Source organism: Myotis myotis, unplaced genomic scaffold (genome assembly GCF_014108235.1).
Source record: "Myotis myotis isolate mMyoMyo1 unplaced genomic scaffold, mMyoMyo1.p scaffold_m19_p_18, whole genome shotgun sequence".
In the NCBI taxonomy this organism is placed as follows: Eukaryota; Metazoa; Chordata; class Mammalia; order Chiroptera; family Vespertilionidae; genus Myotis; species Myotis myotis.
In genome coordinates, this window is record NW_023416322.1 from 11,585,291 (window position 1) to 11,607,468 (window position 22,178).

The following is a 22,178-nucleotide window of genomic DNA, read 5'->3' on the forward strand; positions in this document are numbered from 1 at the left end:
GTGTTTTCTGATGGTCTTAGGTGATCCCTGTGAAAGGGTCGTTCAACCCCCAAAGGGGTCGCGACCCACAGGTTGAGAACTGCTGCCCTAGAGTCTTTCTCTGGTTCCCTGGAAAGCAAAGCTTGAGGCCAAAATTATGGTAAATGTTTTATTGTGTGTATGCAAGAGAGGCAATGCCAGGGAAGCAAACTGAGGCAAAAAGGAACGCATTGGACAGGGCAGAAAGAACATCAAACACAGGCAGTGCATGGCAAAGCTGGCCAGTTTCACCAGAACACACAGCTACCCTGGCCAAGCAGATCCTGGAAATTGAGAGCACATTTGCCTCAAGGAATTCACAGTTTTGAATGCTGGCCATACAGCAAAAACCAATCCTTTACATATATTAACTGATTTGCTCTTCACAGTGGTGCTATCCATAGCCCTGTTTCACGGCAGAGGAAACAGATGTACCGAGATGCTTGAAGGTAGTTGAGACAATATTTAAACCCAAGAATTTGGCTTGAGCACCTACATACTCAACCACTCCATCATACTGACTTTCAGCACAATGGAGTGTTTTGGTGCATTAAATATTCCTTGGATATTTATCAAAGGTGACAGCAGTCATGGTGAGAGGATTTTGTGAAATCTCTGATGCAAACCTCCAGCAGATGTATAAAGTCAGGGTCCTTTATGCATCTACTGGAGTTTTGCATCAGAGATTTTACAAAACTAACATGCTTAGGTATTAAGTCCTGCTGGGAGGGTTGGTCTACATTTTGGCTTAGGCATATATAGCTTGGAAATGTCCCACAGGTGAGTCTTATCAGCTCTGAGGATTGGAAACTATGTTCATATCTATCTACCAAGATCTAAGGTAGGAATAAAGGTAGAACAGATAGCCAAGTCTTCTTTGAAATAGACTAGAGAGGGTTCTCTCTAGCCTACAGTCCTTAATCTTTTTTTTATGGCAGCAGCCTTTTGGTAATGCTGGTTGTATGTATGTGTGTGTGTGTGTGTGTGTGTGTGTGTGTGTGTGTGTGTGTACTAGTATCTTACTGGCCTCCCTGTGTTTTGCTTACTGCACTGAAGTTCATTTGGACAAATAGATATGCACTGGATGCCTCAAGAAACATAAATGGAGGATGTTAGATTTGACATAATATCACAAAATATTTCTGTTCACATTGGGTTTTATTAATTCACCTTAAAAATATACATGTATGTGCACATACACAAACTCCCCTGAAATTTGTTTGTGAAGTTAGTTGACCATATTTCTAATATTTACTAAATGCTATCTGGAGCCAGGGCTGTTCTCTGGTAACATGTGACCAAAAATGTCTTAAAAGGCATTAGGAATACATTCCTGAGTGCTGATGCTGTGCCCAGCTGTTCCTGGAGCACATTTGTTGTAACATAGAGACCATGTAAAACAAAGGACTCCATTCTCATCAAATGTATGTACCAGAAAGAAAGACAAGTAATGATTGTGGGTGGGTTCTGGGGTGTGTGTGTGTGTCTGTGTGTGTGTGCATGCGCGCTCGCGCGCGCACGCTTGTGTCCAGCAGGCACATAAAATTTCATAGCTGTTTAAACCCTCCAAAAAAGGATCCTTGTATGTAAATCCAGCCACCTGTCTGGCCACTCTTAGCAACTCATCTCTTAAGTCACTAAAACTGAGAACTAGAACAGATCTCGTCATTTTACAGATGAGGAAGCTGACACCAGAGAACAAATTGCTAGTTGGAGGTAGAGCTGGGATTCTATTTTATTCTAGGTCTTTTAGCAGCAGCTACTCAGGCCTAGGTAGTAAATCCTTAGGTGTTTAGGAGAATTCTTTGAGGTTTGGGCTCTGTTTCTCTCTCTGGCTAAGAATTATATTTTAAAGGACAGATTCTTCAATTCTTTGGACCCTGAGTTTGATGTATGGTTATATATTCTTGGACAGTCTTGATACTATCCTCTGCAATTATGAGGAATTGGATTGATAGGCAAACACAAAGGGAGAAATGTGAATTATAAAACCTATAGGAGAGTGATCGTGATGCTCGCTCTTGGAAAAATCCTTATAATCAAGCTGATGGTCTGTGAACACATAAGAAATAGAAGTGATCACTAGAAGCACCCATGATTTCCTAAAAGCCAAATGTCCTTAGTTCCTTTTCGAACATCTTTATGAGACTGGCAGACGTGGATGGCAGTGGGTAGGGTGGGTAGGAGACATAAAGAGTAACAATATAGGAAGGCTTCTGACAGTTTCTCCTGATATCCTCTGGAATGACCTAGAAAGTACAGGCTGTGTGTGCATTTGTGGCTGATAGCAAAATGCTATTCAAAAGAGAGACGATTTCTGAAATGATATCTAAGGGGAGGGAGCTCCATAAGCAGCAACTTAAAGGACGTTTGCCTGTCCCTGTCATGTCCAAGTATTTATCAATGACGTGGATGAAACATTGACTATGTGCTTATCGAATTTGTGATGACATGAAGCAGGGGGTCAGAGGATGTGACAAATGATATAAACAACTTTCAAAAGATCTTGACATCGGGAATGATGGGTTGAAACTAACTAGATAAATTTAACAAGGATAAAACTAGAAGTTTGGTTTTTCGGGTTGAAAGATAGCTTGATTTCACAAATAGAGGATGAGGAAGAAGTGGCTTAAATGTAGTTTATATAAGGAATATCTAAATGTAGATTTTATTAGGCTGTATATATATATTATAGATATAAATATAGATGTATTTTGTTATATATATTTTAATATATATGTAAATATGTATATTTTATTACATATTTTTATTTATTATGAATATTAACATATGTATGTGAATAGATATGTATTTTATTATATATATTTTAATAGATATGTAAATATACATGCAAATACATATGCATTTTATTATAGATATATATTTTTTTATCTACCATGCAGGTTATTTATGTATAAATACTGTGCATGGCTTATCTGCAGAGCCTAGTGAGAGGTCCCCAGTCCTCAGAGCTCTGTGGTCAGTTCTGGGCTCCATGTTTGCGTAGGAGGGACACTGACAAGTAGAGAATGGAGACCAGATCTCTTCGAGAATGTCTGGATATCTTGTCAACAGGAGATTGGTTGAGAAAGTTGGCAACGCGTTAGGAAGAGAACATGTTGGGAAGTAACGACAGCTGGCTTTAGATGTTTGAAAGGGTCTCCTGGAGAAGATGAACTGGATTATTCCTTTGTAGTCCAGAGGGCAGAGCTGGGGCCTATGAACGGTGTGATGGGGGAGAGGGTATTGGCTCAATGCCCAGAAGATTAAAACAATGATTGGCAGGAGCCGAATATGGCAGACTTCCGATTAGCCAACCCCTGAGGGCTGAAAGGTTACCAGCAGAGGGTAGCTGCCCACCCGAGGACCAGGATGCTGCTGAGAAGGTTCTAGCACAGAACGTGTGGGTGAGCCGGGGGATCTCCATGATACCCTCTGACTCTCAGGCTGCATCTGTCTTCCCGGTCAGGGCACCCTTCCTGGCCACTAACTGGTGCTTGGTCCAAATTACAGGAGCCCCTGTTTACATTGTCCTCCAGCCTCTGCCACTGATAAGATCAAGGAAAGGGAAATAAACAGCTTGCCAGGGGATTGGAGTTATCAGAAAGTTCTGTCTGTTCCAGGCCCGGCGCTCTGAGCACTACAGAGAGCAGCTGCCCCTCCAGACGGCCCAGATGCCGGAGCAGATTCCTCGACTTCAAATGGGAAGGAAAACAGCCACTCCTTTGAAGTGCATGTATCAAAGCTTTAATAAGAGCTAATAAAACTATTATGTTCAGTGCACATCTCCTGAGAGTATCAAGTCAAAGCCTCCCCGAGGAAAGAAACTGTTATAGAACTATGCTTAGGGTTTTATTTTTGTTCCAAAATCAATCCTTAGTTAAAAGACCACAATAATTATTTTGGATTAATTATAGAATATTAATTAAATCTTAATTGAGCTGTTCAGATTTTTTTTTTTTTGAGTAATGAAGATGTTGGGTAGTGGCTAAAAACCGAACCCAGGATAGAGCCCCCTGAGTGAGCTACCTGGGCGTGCGCAGGTGCAGGGACAGGTGGCTGTGTGTCCTGGGCTTTGGGGAGTCCACGCTGTCCCAAAGCTGCTGACAGTGGCAATAGTGAATTGTTTCATCTGGGAAGGGTTAAAAATTCCAGAAGTCTCTTACACAGATAAGGACAGGCCATCTCTGGGAGACCCAGGTTCATTGACCAGCTGTCAGGAACAAAGGCCTGCCTGGGGGTGTGGAGAGTAGAGGGTGAGGAACGTAGCATTCATATCCAGAAACAGGGGCAATCAGGTGAGGTGGTACCCGGCACCCAGCCCGCCGGGAGAGGTTGTGTGGAAGAAGGGGAAGCCTAGGAAAACTGACAGCTTAAATGCCAGGAGCCACGTTATGACGTGGGTATTATAATTATTTTACATTCAAGGCGGAAGAACTCAAAGAAAAAAATTACCTCCAAGGGTTGCTCAAGGTCACGCACGTTTTAAATGGCAGTGCTGGGATTTGAACTGCAGCCAGCCTGCGAGAGTCTCATTACACCACACGGCCTCGAAGGGTACACATGTCCAGCCCATGAAGTGTGGCCAATGGGATTCTTTCCAGTTTGGGGCATATGCACTCACCTGTGAAGATGTCTCAAACACCAGGCTGCCATCTGCCATTTCTGGTTCCCCAAGGAGAGGAGGGGGAGTCGTGTGCAGCCAGGCAAAGAGGGGTTAAAGCCAGAGAGCAGGAGGGAGGGTGAGCTCTCGGTGGCAGGAGAAAGCACTCACAGGCAGCCCACTGCTCTGGAGGAGCCACAGGCAGAAGGGCGGTGTGGGGAGCGCATGGCGAGGGGGACCAGAAGCTGAAAGCCATCTGGACGGATGGAGACAGGGAGGGCCCCTCCGTGGTCTGAACCACTCGACCAGTCCCTCCCCTCGGGGGCACAGAAACCCCTTCCCCTGATGAGCCCGGCTTCCTTGCCAGCCACTTTCCTGGGCCCAGGAAGCCGGGAGGAGGAGGAAGAGGAAAGTGTGGGGAAGACAGAGCTGAATGGGTGGCTGTGAGTGAGCAAGGGACACACAATGAACCCTGCTCTTTCTGTAAATGAGAAAAGCCACTCTCCATTCTAGTCTTAATTCATGGGGAAATGTTGTGCTTATCACACTCTCCTGCTTTCTGTGACTCAGAATTTAAATATTGCTGTGTCCTTGGGGTCAAACAGAAAGGCAGGTAGTGCTCTTGCGCAGTAATCACAGACCCCACCATGGGGGCAGAGGGAGACAAGGTTTCAAGGAGAAAATCCCAGGGAACTCGAGCCCCCAGGAGTCCATCTTCATGCCCTTGGCCAGGACTGCAGCTACCACCCCACGCAGGGAAGCACCTGGGTCTGGGCAGGGGCCTGAGAGCCCGCAGTCTTAGCACCCTCCCTGCCGCTGTCATTTGCGGAGCATGTTTTGGGGAGTAAGTTGTCAGGTCAGGTGCAGAAAGGGAGCCCGCGGTCTGAGATCTCACCGCGTTCGGCCAGGGAGTTTGTCTGTTTGATCAAAAGACACTAAGGGCGACCTCTGCTTTCTTTCCCTCCTGCTCAGGGGAAAGGTGCAAACAAGGTTGTGAACCCGCTCTTTATGCCAACACCTCCCGTCTTTCAGGCGTCCTGAGCTCTCACCTGGCCTGCAGGGAGCGGGGATGCGGTTCTTGAGGGCATGATTGGGAAAGGGTTGATTCCCCTGTTTTCCCGTGTGCCTGGCCCAAGGCCACCCTAAATGACTAATCAGAAGGGTCAAGGTAACAACCACTGGTTTTTAGGACCAACCTGGGTGGAAATAATGATGATGGGGAAAAACCTGGTGAAAGTTCCAAGTTGGGTCAGGTTTTTGCAACCTATGCTGCTTCTTTGTGTTCCATAGACTGTCCAGAGGCCTGCCTCCTGTGTGGCTGCAGGGGAAATAGGAACAACTGTGCACATCTGTCTCCTGGGTTATTCTTGGTGCTCAGCTGCCTGCTAGTCAGACACAGATTCCTCTCAAGCTGATCCCCTGGTCCGAGTGAGTGCCCTATCCCTTTTGATGAAGGCTTCCCAGCAGCGCCAGCGCTGGCAGATGGGCTGTGCATTGAGGGCCCGTCTGCCCACGTGGAACCATTTCTGGGCTCATTTGGAGCAAAGGCTCAACCTGCAGTGCCGTCCCTGCTCTCCAAGCCTCTTGGGAGGGATGCCACAGGCCCCCGCCCCACAATGCCAGGTCATGGGATGTTCCTCCTCAGCCTAATGTAACTGTCTGTCTTCTCTCACCGGTCGCAGTCAGACCCTTCTCAGCAGCTGGCTTATGTGTCCTGTAAACGTGATGCATTCTGCCAAGAAGAAAGGCCTGTTTGCTTTCCCGGCACCGGAGGACTTCTTGGCTGACGCTCCTCCAGGTTGGGCAGATCAGGACAATCAGCCTGCAGGGGATGAATGTGCTGGTAGTTACCCTGCAGTCACCCCACCTCCTGTTCGGGTTCCCCCCCAAGCCTTGACTTTGCTATGAGGTGGGAAGCTACTCAGTACTCAGCATAGCATCCGAAATACTCGGGAAAGGTCTTTTAGAGGAGAGTATGAGATGGACTTTGAAGAATAAGTAGGGTTCATTACTCAGACATTCAGAATTCTAGGTGTAGAAGACCAAGAGTGGGGAGTGATGGATTTTGGAAGCACAAGGTTGGCTCGAGGTATTCGTCTGAAAGCACCAAGGGAAACCAGAATACTCTAAAGTGCATATTTCTCAGGAATCTGCAGTTCTTCTGCATTCGAAATGGCAGCCCTCCAATGGGCGGTGACTTCCCTGATTTCTGAGCAGCGCTTTCCAAACCCTTCTACCAAGCTCCCTACTACAAAGGCCTAACTAATCAGTTTCACAAAGAAAGGGACCTCTCTCTTTTTGCTTCCAGATCAGACATTGGTCCTGGATCTGCTCATGTTCGCCTTCTCTCAGAGGAGACTGTTTCGGTCTTCTGAGAAGTATGTTTTCAGCTCCAAACTCCAGAGCTGCCCCAGAAACCACTCGATGCGAGCAGGAAAATAAATGTGAATATCACCAGCTCAGCAGTTCAACTCAGCTGCAGACGATCCCATTATGTCAATCACCATCAGCAGTTCACTGTAACTGGCGGGCTGTCATCCTCCTGGAGATTAATTGCTGGGAACCTGTTGTATGTATTAATGGATCATTTATTCACATTGATCTTTCACTCATTGATCTTCAATCTCTGCACATGGCCAGGTACCTATCATTCTTGTGATCTGACTTCTGGGGCCAATCTTTACTCTAAAAGACCCTCCTGGGATGTCTTAGCAAGCATAGTAGCCCCATGGAGGCTTCAGGGCCACACACCACAGCTGCAGTTAATCTCTTTGCATCTCCAGAGAGCTAAGGTATGCTGCTGACACCTACCCTCCCACAATTTGATTTTTAATCTCTTAAGTTTCACATCTGCAATCAAAGCACTACTGTCAGGCTGTGATCTGAATCCTCCCTTGAATGGCTTTAGCACCTTGCCCCTTAGAAACTTGAGCTTCTTTCTCATTCATTCTCTTGCCTTCCCTGTGTCAGCTCTCATCACCGGACCGGATAGAGAACCTGAGGCCCCCCAATCCTTCAATTGGGCAACTCTTGTCCATCTGTCATGGGCTGCATTGTGTTCCCCAAAATTCACATGTTGGCATCCTAACCCAGTGCCTTAGAATGTGACTGAATTTGGAGAGAGGGTCTTTAAAGAGATAATTTTGGTAAACTGAGGTCATATGGGTGGGCCTTAATCCAATGTGACTGGTGCTCTTACAAGAAGAGGAGATGAGGATATAGACATGTGTGCACGTGGAGGAAAGACCACATGAGGACCAGCGAGGAGGCAGTTGTCTGCAAGCCAAGGAGAGACGCTTCTGAATGAAACCAACCCTACCGACACCTTGTCTAGGCCTTCCAGCTCCAGAACTATAAAGAACTACGTGTCTGTTGTTTAAGTTCTCCCTCCCCCCGTCCCAGTCTGTGGTACTTTTTTATGGCAGCCCTAGCTAAGTAATAACCCATCTTCCACGTCTCAGCACAAATGGCACCTTCTCTGAGATGATTTCCATAATTCCTAGGTTAGTTTATCATGCCACTGTCTACGCCTATTTCTCTGTTTTTTCACTGCCCTAACATTCATCAGCCTACATTATAATTACTTACTTAATTATTCATTTTTTTAGAGTGTAATAGTCTAGAGACAAGTCTATCTTGTTCACTGTTTGGTTAGATATGGAAAATAACTCTAACTTCTGTAACAGATAAACCTCCAAATCTCAGTTATTTAGCACAATTAACATCTATTTCTCAGTCATATCACAATCCAACATGGACCCAGAATTCAAGGACTGGTCTCCATTTATGGCTACATTTTCCTCTTGATCCGTGAAGGGCTCCAACTTTAGTTGGTGGATGTAAGGTGAGAAAGTAGTCATTGGTGGGAGTTTTCTATGAGTGAGAACTGAAAGTGGAGCACCTCACTGCTGCTCACATTCCAAGGACCAGAATTCAAGTCACATGGCCTCACCTAACTACAAGGGAGGCTGGGATATGTAGTCCAGTAGTATGCCTTGGAAGAAAAGGAGCAGCGGTTCTCAACCTGTGGGTCGCGACCCCTTTGGGGGTCGAACGACCCTTTCACAGGGGTCGCCTAAGACCATTGGAAAACACATATATAATTACATATTGTTTTTGTGATTAATCACTATGCTTTAATTATGTTAATTTATAACAATGAAAATACATCCTGCATATCAGATATTTACATTATGATTCATAACAGTAGCAAAATTACAGTTATGAAGTAGCAACGAAAATAATTTTATGGTTGGGGGTCACCACAACATGAGGAACTGTATTAAAGGGTCGCGGCATTAGGAAGGTTGAGAACCACTGAAAAGGAGAAGGTGGATATTGGTGAGCACCTGCAATTTATTCCAAAACTGCTATATCTTGAGCACTAATCATAGTGCCTGACTCACAGTATTAATTAATTAAATATGTTAATTAATTAATTAACCTCCACAGGTCATATGCCTACCTTCAGTTGGAACTGGGATAGGGTGGTCTAGAATCATAGACCCCATTTTTGTATTCGGAGGCCTTTAATTAAATTAGATTGCCTCCTTTGTGAACAATTGAATGATGAAACTGCCCATCTCAAAAATCCCCTCAAAAGAAACAATTCCAACAAAGAATTTATTGTATTTCCAATATCTTAACAAAAACAGGTAGCTTGGTATGTTTGTGTGTGTGTGTGTGTGTGTGTGTGTTTGCCATCTTGCTACATTTTTTGATTCTAAATTATTAGACTCTACTTTCCTGGAGAGCAACACATTAACCATCTGGTAGCACAGCCTTAAGCCCAGTGCCTGGCACATCTTCAACATCCTTTCAACTAGCATTTATTGAGCATTTACTATATGCTGTGCTAAGTGCTTTACATCCATTAACTCATTAAATTGTTCCATGCAGGAGCAACAACGACTGTCTGGTTTTTATGTATTAAAACCCATAGCTCAGGGAGCTTAAGATAACTTTCCAAGTGTCGCCGAATTATTAAGTAGTCAAAGTATGATGCAGAGTCAAGTACATAGGATTTCAAAGCTCATGGTCATAACCTCTATTTCAAGCTGTCTTTCCTGTGGAAGCTCATTACGTTGAATGGAAAGTGGCCATGGGCATCAGAGCCTAGTTCTCTGATCTTGTGAGGGAACAAAGGCTGAACTGCCTGGCCAGGTCCTCATTTTCAAGAGTGTGTATCTCTTTACTTCCTTGAGATCCGGAAATGGGTTGCCTTTGTACTTCACAGACCATCTAGCACAGAGTCCTCTGCTAGATCCTCAGTGTCTGCCTCTATTCCCTATAAGGTTAATGAACTAGAACCTACGGGAAGAAAAAGGTAGCCAACCTGCCTCTACTGCTCAGTACCCTTCCCCAATCATTCACTCACATACAGCCTTCACCCTCTGCTCAGCAACTCCACCTCCACCCAAGAGCCCTTCTTGGAAACCTTTCTTTCTCTTTCAATATATAATGGGAACAGTGGGTGGGTCTTAGTTTTTTGGGAAATAAAAGACCCTTTCTTCCATCTCTGAGATTGATGGTGGAGCCAGAGGTTTCTGATAAAATTCCATCTTGAGGATCAGATGGAAAGGAAGAAAAGTCCTGGTTAGTCAAGTTCTCTTAGGAAATAAGACAGATATAAATATTTTTCTCTAGGCAGCACTCCCCACCATTCTTCTGAACCCAGTTGCATCACAGAGTCCTGGGTCCCTATTCTTCCAGGCTGTGGAGCCCAGAGTAGCAGTGCTCATTCCAGTACCGCTGCTACAGCTCCTGGGAAGCAGAGGCAGGAGCCTGTCCTGATCCTTTCTCAAATCCACCCCTTGGGCTGTTTCAGAATGAAAAATTCATTTGGATGCATGTAAACTTCCCTTAGTTTATTGCTTTAATTTTTTGTATCTCCAAAAATGATGTTTTGCCCAGGATATTTTGTCAGTGGGCTTTTCTGGCATTAAAAGGAAGTAAATAAAATAATGTTCTTTTTTCATGCTTTTGGCACAAATGAAGAACCCCTCCTGTGTTAGCACTTGGTTGAATTATTTCTGCCTACTGGCTTTCCTATCCCTACAATAAGCAAGGCTGCACGTCTCCAGCAAGCTCTATTGTCTCAGAGATGCACATGGCTTTCTCTTTTCCTTCAGGTGGATGAGATATAACATAATAAATAATGGGGGAGTTTCAGGCAATGTGGTTGAGATGATGATGATGATGATGATGATGATGATGATGATGAAGACTGGTGGAGTGAGAAGGAGAATTTTTAACACCTATAAAGGAAACCTAAATTGGCCCCTAGAGACTCACTGTACAAGGAGAGCTGGCCACCATCATCCTCAGGAAAGTTTTTAATGCTACTCGAATTCAAGTTTTGCAGCTCGGCTCCTGCAACTATCAGGACCCTCTTGGGGATAGCAAGTACAGAGTGGGCTGAAGAAAGACATTCTCCAGTTACCCCCAAGTTCATTTCCACTTCAGACTGAGGGCCGAGGGGCAGCTCTGTCTCTTCTGATTTGGTATGAATTGAGGCCATCCGATCTGGGTGAGCTGCATTCCAGGCCTTTTTCTTGCTGATGTCAAAAGGCTGAATGTGGACCTCGGGAAGGCTAGAGGGCTGTCTTGCCTGCTAACACTGATTTTATGATATGCTAAACACAACATTCAATAGCTATTACTTCCACTGTCAGGGAAACAACTTGAGCCATCCATCTTCCTCCTCAGACTGTATTACATTTCTCCATATAAATGACAACGCATTATAATATCTTTTATTATAATATTACTTATTTATTGCCAAAGGTTTTCCAGCATTAATGCTGAGGGCTTTCATCCTTTATCTGCCTTTTGGTTTGTTTGTTATGAATGTCACATTTTATTTATCTAGATGGGCGCTGTTCAGAATTTGTGGATGGACTCCTCTGATTTACTTCTTACGCAAACCTGGGCTTTTACCTCATTAGATGGCTCAGCGGGCTAGGAAGACAGGATGGGCAAGGCGGTCTGCTCTCTTGCTTTGTCAAAGGACCCAAAGGGGACAGGACTTAGGAAGATGATGCTTGGAAGAGAGCTCCTGGGCTCACCTGTGCAGGTGCCCTCTCTGTCGGCAGGTCTGCAGCCTTGACCTTCCCAAGTCAGCAGATCTCTGCAGAAGCAGCTCCCCAAATTGGTTTTCGGTAACTTGTTCTGAAGCTGAACAGCCTTCCATTTTAAGAAGCTCCCCTCTCCCCCAACTACACCTACTTCCTTAAATTCAGTAAAAAATGTGACATTCTACTATCTTATTTCTCTAACGAGGGTACTTTAGATCCCAATGTAAGAAACACTTTAAATGGCAGAGCCACTTGGAGGCAGTTATTTGCTTTACAAAAGGGGAAAAAGAAAACATGCTTCCTTGAAGAAGGGCCTCTCGTTCTCTTAAGTAACTGTGTATACATCATTAATGACTAGACAGAAAAGCGTTCTTTCCCAGTTGGGGGTCAGCAGCTGTGCCGGCAGAGAAGATAGAATTAAAGTGCCAGCAAACGAATGTTTACTGAGAGTCTGACAGAATTGCTGATACAGTCCTCATAAAAACTAGAGATGTTTTGCATTGATACATTGCTATAGAAATGTCAATTCACAAGAAATGTGTTTCAATTGTACTTGAGAGTGAATCTGTACCCTGCATTTTTATGGGAATCTCTCCAGCATCTACAATCCAGTGGAGACTGAGCCTGGGGTCAAGATCGGCCTCGAACAAATGGCTTAGTGAGGAATAGGGGAGTTGTTGTTGACCTTCGTTTATCTACTTACCTCTCTATTAATGCTCCTTTTCTACCTTTTCTCCTGTCCTAACCCATCTTTTCTCACCTGGCACCCAGTGCCGGAATAATCCCAGCTTTTATGACCTATTCCATATATCTCTGTTTTTCTGCATAAAAACCTGAGATTCTAGCCTGGCTGCCATGGCTCAGTGGTTGAGCATTGACCTATGAACCAGGAGGTCCCTGTTTGATTTCTGGTCAAGGCATGTGCCCGGGTTGCCCCAGTATGGGGCATGCAGACGGCAGCTGATCAATGATTCTCTTTCATCATTGATGTTTCTATCTCTCTCTCCTCTCCCTTTCTGAAATCAATAAAAACACACACACACACACACAACCACACACTGAGATTCTAATGACTGATAAAAGCCAGAATGTAAAATCCTTACCAAGTTGCTTTATATTTGAATAGTAGAATACTGGCAAACAATATTCAAAGAATATTATTATGGTGGACATTTAGACATCACAGAGATACTTTGATCTGGGAGATAATTTGGACTAGGCTGGAGGCAAAGTGGACTCATAGGGAAGTACCTCAAATTATTCCAGGAAAGGTACTCAAAGCCTTCTGTCCATGAGACATGCTGAGGCCCATCTTTCCTCAACAACTTTCAAGCACTGGGTCAAGGTCACAGCACAAAACCGCAACCACGCAGAGTGGTCCAGTCGACATCCACACAAAACAAGACTTCATGTACTTTCAGCTATTTTCCCTGAAACCAGGGGTGAGATGAAAGGCTTGTATCTGAAAGGAAGAATGCCTTCGAAGGTGGACATTTGCCATTCTTGCACCCGTACTTGCCCACCATCTTCAAAAGAAGACAAAATGGTGCAGCTGAGAAGCCCTGCCTGACCATATGGGATTTCAAAGTACCACTTCCACAGGCAGGGGTGGAGTGAGGGGTGGGGTGGGAAAGGGTGGAGGAGTGGGCAGAGGGTGGCTTGGCTGGTTGGTGAGGGGTTGGGTATTGTTGGAGATCTAATGTCAGAGTCCTGCATTCTCCCTTGAGCTCTTTAGCTAGAAGCCAGTCTCTGGGGACTCTGTGAATTATTCACGAGGCAGAGGGACTCTGCCTAAAGCAGGGCAGACCCGTTTCTAAAATGCAAGTATAGACTGGAAAAGCTGAAAACAGGTGGTTGAGACTTTACATTTCATTAGACTGTACTATATCCCATCCTTCAGTGTTATTCTCACCGCCCCCCCCCACCCCCACCCCCACCGCAAAGTCCCCCAAATAAAGATGGTGAGATAATCCAGCTGCTATGCTTTCTCTTCCTGCCCACCATACTAAGTTCAGTTGGTTTGGGTAGTTTTGTTACTCAGACCAGCTGAGTCCCCTGTTTAATCCAGGAGGAAGGAGCACAGACCTAGTTATCTTGACCTGATGGGGCTTTGGCAACTCCTGCAACAGTTGTGGCCCTGAGGTGTGAGCTCCTTGCTGCTGCTGTGGTTTTATTAATGGGCTGAGTTCAGGACGTCATAGAAAGAGTGCAGTGCTGAGCACTGGTCATTATTTCAATATGTAAGTCAAAAATCATTATTTATAGGCTATTAAGCGGTGCAACAATTCTATTTGCATGTTGTTTTCTATGGACACATAAACCCGTACCCAAGTCCTGTGAAGCTATTGGTACGCTCTGTGGGGCTGGAGAGAAAGATGCCCCTAAATGCCCTCTCCTCTCAGTATCAGAATCTACCACGTAACAGTCCACCTGACTTTCGGATTTTTTGACCACACCAGTTATTTACCCCTGATACTTATTTGAGGTGCTTCAGAGTGACGTGGAATTGGCCTCTTCAATAACATGCAGTTGACAACTTCTAGAGGAATGAGGACAGGGTCCAGGGGAGATGATCACCAATCAACTGTCCCCTGTCAGTGTGGTGGTTCTCAGCAAACCATTTTAGTAGCAGGGCCTGAGGAAGAGAATAAATAGGATGCCGTCTCTTCTCTGATGCAAAGAACTTCAGGTCCCATACTTCTCCCTTGCCAAGTAACTGCTTTCCCCTAAGGCAGTGGTCGGCAAACTCATTAGTCAACAGAGCCGAATATCAACAGTACAACGATTGAAATTTCTTTTGAGAGCCAAATTTTTTAAACTTAAACTATATAGGTAGGTACATTGTTATTAACTTAATGAGGGTCCTCCTAAGCTGGCCTTTGCTAAAAACGTCCTCAATCTGATTGAGGTACGTTCGCTGAGGTCGACCCCTTCCAACTCTCCCATCCACACTCATCTTGAATACTTGTTTTGTCTATCTCCTTTCCGAAAACCAACTTCTGCGCATGGGTCACGAAGTTTCAATCACACTGTACGTGCGCACCCGCACATGGTATTTTGTGGAAGAGCCACACTCAAGGGGCCAAAGAGCCACAGGTGGCTCGCGAGCCGCGGTTTGCCGACCACTGCCCTAAGTAACTGACACGGGCTGGGATTTGTTGATGCCCACCTCTCCCTTAACCACCACAGATTCAGTTAATACTTCCAAAAATTTTCGGTTGGATTAGTGCAAGAGCCGTGACTGCTCCCCACCCCTACCCCTTGTCCTGTGCTCTGTTGGTCCATTCTCCATAGAGCAGGCTCAGTGACTGTTCAGAAATGTGAGTCTAGGACCTTGGCGGTGATCCTCCTGGTAAGCTGGCACTCAGGCTCTCAGAGCCGTGGAGCTAGGCCGCCGTTAACTCCACTCACGGAGGCCAGGTACAGACCCACCCCAGCTTCCTGAGCAATGCAGGGACCAGACGGAAAATGACTGGCCTCCGAGCAGATAAAAGATAGTCCCTATAACTCACGCTCATCCTCGTGCCCTTTACTCCAAGATCATCTTTTACAAAACCTCAGAGGTAAGTTCTTCTCATTGTACTACCAAGTATATAAGACTTGAATTTTTTTTTCTACCGTAGAATTGGTACATAAGAAAGGGTGAGGGCAGGGAGACTTTGTGTCCTATTGGCAGGAAGTAGCATTTGGTAGTTGATTTAAAGAGAAGTTAAGCCGAAACCGGTTTGGCTCAGTGGATAGAGCGTCAGCCTGCGGACTGAAAGGGCCCAGGTTCGATTCCGGTCAGGGGCATGTACCTGGGTTGCGGGCACATCCCCAGTGGGAGGTGTGCAGGAGGCAGCTGATCGATGTTTCTCGCTCATCGATGTTTCTGACTCTCTATCTCTCTCCCTTCCTCTCTGTAAAAAAATCAATAAAATATATTTAAAAAAAAAAAGAGAAGTTAAGAAAACACACAACTATAAATGATAAGCAAAATGCCTCAGGCTTGGGCCTGCAAATGGCAGGACAAAGAATGTTTCACACAGACGGAGCCCAGAGTGCATCATGTGTCCATGCACTGTACCTCACTGCTTCTATGGTCCCACACAAAGCAAAGCAGATGCTCCTAAGGTCAAGGAGCATCCGTGACCTTGAGTCAGTGTTTGCAATCCTCAGCTTATTAAGGCAGGATGTGTATAATTTGTTCAAAAAATACTATGATTAATTGTCTCAAATGCTTAGCACTCAAAGGGTTAAATCCCAATGTTTCTAGCAAATTTGTTTCTGTAGAACAGCCCTTTCTCTGATAGTGCTGGATCGATGAGGTGTACTGTATTGTTTACCAATAGAAATAAATTGCAATATGGGCATGTTTGTGTTGTTCCTATGCATACTCTTTAGTACGCAATAATGTATGTGAGAGCACTTTTTGGAACAGTGAAGCACATTATGAATGTTTTCATCACCAAGCTCTGTGGAAGTCCTGAAGGACATGGACACCCACTAGACTTCCCTAGGGTCCCTAGACTAGAGCCGTTCTCAAAGTTTAGCATGCATCCTGCTCCTCTGGGGAACTTGTTAGAAGTGTAGAAATCCAGGGCCCGTGCTCAGATATTCTGACTTAATGGCTCCGGGGTGGAACCCAGAAACCCGCATATTAAAAGAAGGTCGTCTCCCCCACTGACTCTAACACGGGTAGTCCAAAGTCCACCTTTTAAACAATATTGTTCTAAGCTTCCCTGGAGCCTCCCTTTTTTCACAGGGACCTGAGAAGAAATCCCCCCTTGAGTACTATGTCTAAAGTCAGAACCCAGGCCTGAATCATGAACCGGCTGGAAGTCATAAAATAAAAGAGGATCTGGTTGAAGAGACTAAAATAAGTTGGAAGGGAAAAAATAAAGACTTCCCAAGTCAAGTTTAGATGGTGGTATAATTAGAATTATGATTCATTATTTATGTGGCAGATGACGTTCATAAGATGCTTGATGACTCTATGTTAATAGGCAGTGTCTTTGCTGAAAGGAACATGACATGGGTCTATCCTTCTCTCCTGCCTCCTGCCACTGTCCCTCTTCTACTGAGCCCCAGCCAGTTCTGATAAACCCTTTGGGTTTGTACCTTGAAGGTGTTTGTGACAAAGAGGTGAGGACAAAATCAGGAGTTTTGATTTAGAAACTGGTGATCATCTTCCCACACTGTGCCTGTTTGATAACAGTTATGGGTGCCGTTATCACTCACTATCCTCTATATATTAGACATTTGTCACAGATGACCCAATGAAATTCTCATACCAGTCTTGCAAGTAGATACAATCTCTTGAAAGATGAAGAAGTTCAGGTTCAAAGAGGTTAAATGACTAGTTCATGGCAACACAGCCAATAAATAGTGGAACCAGGTGACCCTGAGTGAAGCTCCCATGGTCTTTCCATGGCTTGTCGGATGTCACAGCTCCCCAAGCCCTCACAGGGTATTGTGTGCCAAGGCTCTTCTGTCTTGGTAGCTCCTCGGGGTCTGTTTGGTTGAGTGAGATCAATCTTAACCTGAAGGTTTCTAAGAGCAAAAAGCACTTGGTACACGTTTACCTAGCTCTGTGGCTAAACTGTATTAACTTCACTATTGCCCTTACTCTGACAAGTTATATTTTTCATTTCTTCACCTGTGTGCCATGCCAGCACAGCCAGGTTCGGTGAGCCTGACAGGGGCGGTGAAGGATTGAGAAAAGACAGACAAGAGAAAAAAAGCTGGGTTTGGGTGGGACGCTGTCCTCTCTGACGGAGAGCTAGCAACAGCGCCACGGCCTGCAAGCTGAGTCTTTATTTTATAGCCAGTTTCCACGAGGCCAAGTAAGGGCGTGGTCAAGATGTTTACCATGTTCTCTCGGGTTTCAAACCTACTCAATTACATGCACCTGATCAAGCTTTGTTTACTTGCTGCGCCTCCCGCAGCCCATATCACTCAGCCACGTGGGACCACAGGTTCGGACCATAAGGTCAAGCTGTGGCTATGCGTGTGCTGAGACTTGCACGTGGCTTTGCCATGAGAGGATCGTGCCCTCTCATTAGTCCCAGGCTTCTGCCTCTCCAAACACTGTAGCTAGCTGCTCTCCACACACCTGGATATGGTCTTTCAAGAAGTCGAGACCTATCATGTGAGGTTGGTATGTCCCAGCAGAAAGAAGCACAAAGTTAAGCATAGTTGGTTAAAACAAGGGGTAAGTGGACTTGAAACATCCCTGCTCTTCAGGGGTAGTGATATCCTGATTTACTGAAATAAAAGTCCTCATGGCCAGGGTCCTCTAACAACCTGACTTTAATGGGGTTACCATTGCTGGGGTAAAGCATTTTATATGGAACCAGGTTTACATTATCCTACTCTTCAGAGATCTTGCTTGCAATGCTGTTCAAATCCTTTAATCCATAAATAGGATTCCAGACAGCACTGGGCTGCCTTCCAAAACTGTAATCTTCCAGTATATGAATTATTACCAAAAGATTAGGGTGTTTCTAGTAATAACATTTCAAATAAATCAGCTTTCATGGAGGAACAACAAACTAATATTGGAAATAACAATATAAAGACATTTATATAGCCACTTGCTAGAATCACTTCCCTAACCGGGGGCTTCTTTCCTCATTTACATTTATTCAGTTTGAAAAGTCTTTTTTCATTTATCATCAGCTTCTGGCTTTGGCCTGAAAGTGTGCCACCTATTCCCAAGTCTTGGGCCTCCCAGGTCCCTTCTTTGAAGCCTGTGAAAGCACGAGGTGTCTTACCCAGGCATGGGCAGAGGTGTTGTCTATTGTCTCCAGAAGCTTCAGGCCCCTTTGACCTTTCTCTTGGGTTCTGAGCAAGCGTGTAGGAGAAAAGTATAAGTAAACTCCGGGCTGAAAAATCCTCTCCTGGGGCTTCGTATCAAAGGTCATGGATGTGACTGTGGGGTGGAAGAGAAGATTCCTTTCATGGCCTTGGCGATTGAGTCTTTTTGGTGCTACAGAGACCCCTGCTGAGATATAAATTCACCCTACATGCATGCACCATGGTGATCATAAGGCTGTGTGATGTCAGGTAAGAGGATTTACTTTATGGATGAGTTCAGTCTTGGGAAGATTCCTTTACCCCTTTGTTCCTCCATGAAGTTGGGTACCACTGGTACAATCAACACACATTTTGACAATTATTTTAAACCATTTGAGTTCATGTAAGGTGGCTGATGGAAAGGAAGGAGGCTCCCTCTCTTAGCCAAAGAAGGCTGTTTTCAGAAATGCCTCCAAGCTCAAAGCAGGAATACCTCAATTCCATTCTCTTTTCTGTGGCTAACCTGCAGTGACCTTGATTGAACTGTCACACTTCCGGATCCCCATTCCCTCTTCTAGTAGGAAAAAAAAGTTTCTGGCTCCTCCTTACCTTGTAGGGTGAGCAAGTAGTAAAGCCAATATACTTATATGAAATCACGTTTTAAGGAGACGTTTCATAGTCGTAGGATTTTAATGCCACAAGAGGTTACCTAGGAAGGGAGGGGAATTAACATTCATGACTCTCCATGTTCAAAGCTTTGGGTGCTTCACCATGTTTAATCCTAACAACCCCGTTAGTGAGGTGGAGTTATGCCAACTTTACAGAAGTGGAAGATGAGGCTCCGAGAGTCACTCTTAGGTAACTCACCCCAGGCCACACAGCTAAAATGTTACAGGCAGAACTCCAGTTGAGATCTATAGGACTCCAAAGCTGTTGTCTTCTCATTGTGCCATGTTTTTACCTTTTGTAATTCTCATTGGAGAGATGACAGAGCTGGGGGTCCAGAGATGTTAAATCACTCATTCATGGACTTGGCTGATTAGTGAAAAACTCAAGACCAGAACCCAATTTTTCCGATTGTTATTCCTGAGCCACCTCTCCCCCCAAATTGGTATAATTCACCTAACTTAACCCTCTGTCTTCGGTCATTATTTCAAAGAAGTTTTTTTTGTTTTTATTTGGATAGATTTTCAACAGGCAGAGGCTCCTAACATTTTAGCTCTCAGATTCCCGATTTTTGTGTGTGAAAAGGTTGGAAGAGTTGATTTCTTTGGTGTCTTCTGGCTCAAAAATTCTATTATTTCTATGACCCTCCATTCCCCATAGTAGTTAATGATCTGTAAAGAAACACTTAAATGCACAGGTTTACTACCTCCTCACTCTGCAAGCTAGAGGGAAGTCAGCTATTATTTCTCTGTTTCAAAAGGGAGATCTGAGACCCACATTGCTTGAGCATCTAACTCAAGGACACAGCTGATCAGTGGCCGAGCCAGGCCTGGAATGCTTGCTGGAGATCCTGTTTTAGTCACCTTTTAACCTCCATGCCTAGCAGAGGGTCTGGGCCCCATTTCCTGCTTGTTTAGAGAAGAACAAATACACTCATACATTGATGGATGGAGGAGTTGAACCCAGGCTTCTCAACTCCCAGTGTAGATTTCCTTTAGCAGCTCTCTGTTTATTTTCCAAAAGCTTTTGAAATTGGGAAAATTTGCCTGTTTGCTGCCTGCTTCATGTATTGGCCTTTCTCAAAACAGAGAAGACCTGTAGCATGCATTTCAAAAGGGGGATGTCTTATTTGTACACGAGGAGGATAGCAGGTCTGAACACAGACCCGGAGGGTAAAGGGGTGAATTTGCACACACCACCCTAACTCCTAGGACTCAACCGAAGGCAGCATTAGTGCATTTTTAATGGAACTGGAAAGGGGATGCCTGGAGAAGAGATGTTTGTGAATTATCTCCGCAGATTAAAGGACCTTTGAAATGGAAAGCACGAGCCCTCTGAGGCCTGCACTTTACATTTTGGACTTTTAAATAAAAAGGAAAAAATAAAAAGAGGAGAAACACCACTGTGTGTTTGAAAGCTGGTGTCATTGTTTTCTGTTTCCAGCCCTCCACTTAGCAGCCCCCAAAGGCAATGCTGAATGGCAAGCGCTACAAAGGGGAGCCTGGGGGCTCTTTCTGTCCAGGCAGCCCGAAGGGAAGGCAGCCCCTACTCTTCCTAAACAAATGTTGCCTTTACTGAAGTGGTAACCGGTCTGATTGAATTATGGGGGAAAGAGAAAGAGCATCTATCCTCGTGCTCTGTGGAGAAGTGAGATTGGAAGGCTTGGGTAGAAGGGGAAGCAGACTCCACCAGTCCCCAGGAACCCCTCGTTCAATCACGCTTTCTTCCTCGGTTTCCCCATCTGTCAAAACGGAAACAAAACTTTCCTAGCTGACTGAGCGGGTGTGGAAGGACTGCTTTAACAAATCGATCTGATGGCAAAAAATGTGGGAAAGGGGAGAAGGGGGCATGAGAGGGGCTTGACAAGTGGTGACAAGTTCATACATTTGTTTCCTGTGAAAGGTGGGGTGGGGCTGAGGGAAGGAGAGTGTTGGGACATGTTTTCCTTGGGGAGTTTATGGAACATACCAGGTGCCACTCCCCACCCCCTCAATTGTATACGTAGATATTTTTACTTAGATGATATGTAACATCATGAGAGCAGAGGGATGGTCTTCTTGACCTACAGAAGACCTTTTTCAGATCACGATTCTGGGATGCAGATTTCTGCAAGCAGGTCATTGCTCTGGGGGATTGAAGACAATGCATCATCACTGAAAGGTACCTCCCCCTCCCAGCCCACAGCACGGGGATGGTTCCACTCATTAGCTGGCAGGCCTGTTTCTCAGGGGTCGGCCTGTTCTTCTTAAGCAACTATTGTCTTCTTTCCTATTCAGCTGTCAGCTCATTTCCCATAATGCTGCTGACTTTCAGCCTGAAAAGAGCATTTTCCCTGCTGGGCCAAGGCAAGTTCCATCCAAGGGGGTTGTAGGCCCTCCCCTCTGCCTCAGAGAAAGAGCAGGCATCGTCCTAATATCATGTAGTGATCTTAGCCAGCCCCAGATCTGCAAAAAACAAGAAGGGAGAGGAGTAAATGAATAACTCTTATTTATCTATATATACTCCTAGACACTCTGGGGGTTGGGCAAAGAGGTTATTTGGGGCCAAAACATGCCAGCCTAGGAGTTGAAAAAATAAAACACTGGGAGTTCCATTTAGGCTTCATTGATTTGTGCATTTATTTTTTAGAAATTAGGCAAAACATGAAGATATCATGTAATGCCACCTGGGGAAGTGTGAGGACCAGAAGTCCAGATGTTTCAACTCTGGAGCTAACGGAGTAGCTTTATCTGAACTCAACATGTGTCATGGCTGGTGAATGGCACTAAATCTCTTGGCCAGAGGGTGAGCTTAGTTGACTCTGGTATCTGCTTGAAAACAGACTTTCTCCTAGACACGCAGCATTTTATGATACAAACAATAGTGGTAGCCTTCCACTTGGAAAATCGTGAGTCTCTCTAGAGACATCTCTCATTAAGATAAAGGTATTTACTTTTTTTTCTTTTAAAAAATTTTTTATTGTTGAAAGTATTACATATGTCCCCCTTTCTCTCTCATGAACTCACTCCAGCCCGCCCCCATCCCCTGCCCCAGCCTTT